The sequence below is a fragment of the Triticum dicoccoides genome, chromosome 3B (assembly GCF_002162155.2).
Source record: "Triticum dicoccoides isolate Atlit2015 ecotype Zavitan chromosome 3B, WEW_v2.0, whole genome shotgun sequence".
Classification (NCBI taxonomy): Eukaryota; Viridiplantae; Streptophyta; class Magnoliopsida; order Poales; family Poaceae; genus Triticum; species Triticum dicoccoides.
In genome coordinates this window covers 802,686,944-802,687,336 of record NC_041385.1, presented here as the reverse complement: position 1 = coordinate 802,687,336, position 393 = coordinate 802,686,944, and the positions used below count along the sequence as shown (strand labels likewise).

Below are 393 nucleotides of genomic sequence, written 5' to 3'. Positions count from 1 at the left end.
TTACTTACCTGGATGGGGTCTATGAACGATCAAGAAGACTCATGGCCTAGATCAATGGTTCACATTGCACGTAGTGAGTGTGTTGATCTACCATCTCCTTTGGGAGAGTGGACGTCATAATTTGTGATAGAGGGGGTACGCGTCCGCGCGGCCCCTGCCAAATTACGAAATTAAATTTTATTGGCCAACTAAAAGAAATATTGTGTTAATCTTTTTTCTTTAAAACTCTGATCATATTTATTATTATTTATAACAGATAAAAGAAGGCAGCAAAGGAGTACAGAGTCTTTGAAAATGTCATCTCCTAAGAATATGAATATATTGCAAGATTTGGCTTCATGCTTATGCCTAGACGAACAAGCAAGTAGATTGAAGATTTATGCCAAAGAAAAT

At 37.2% G+C, this 393-nt stretch overlaps 1 non-coding gene across 1 annotated transcript; it reads left to right on the top strand.

Annotated features, from left to right (window-relative positions):
* On the top strand, positions 1–158 carry LOC119282843. The gene has a single exon (XR_005138888.1). It is a non-coding gene; the product is annotated as a U1 spliceosomal RNA (small nuclear RNA).
* Positions 159–393: the final 235 nt, after the last annotated feature.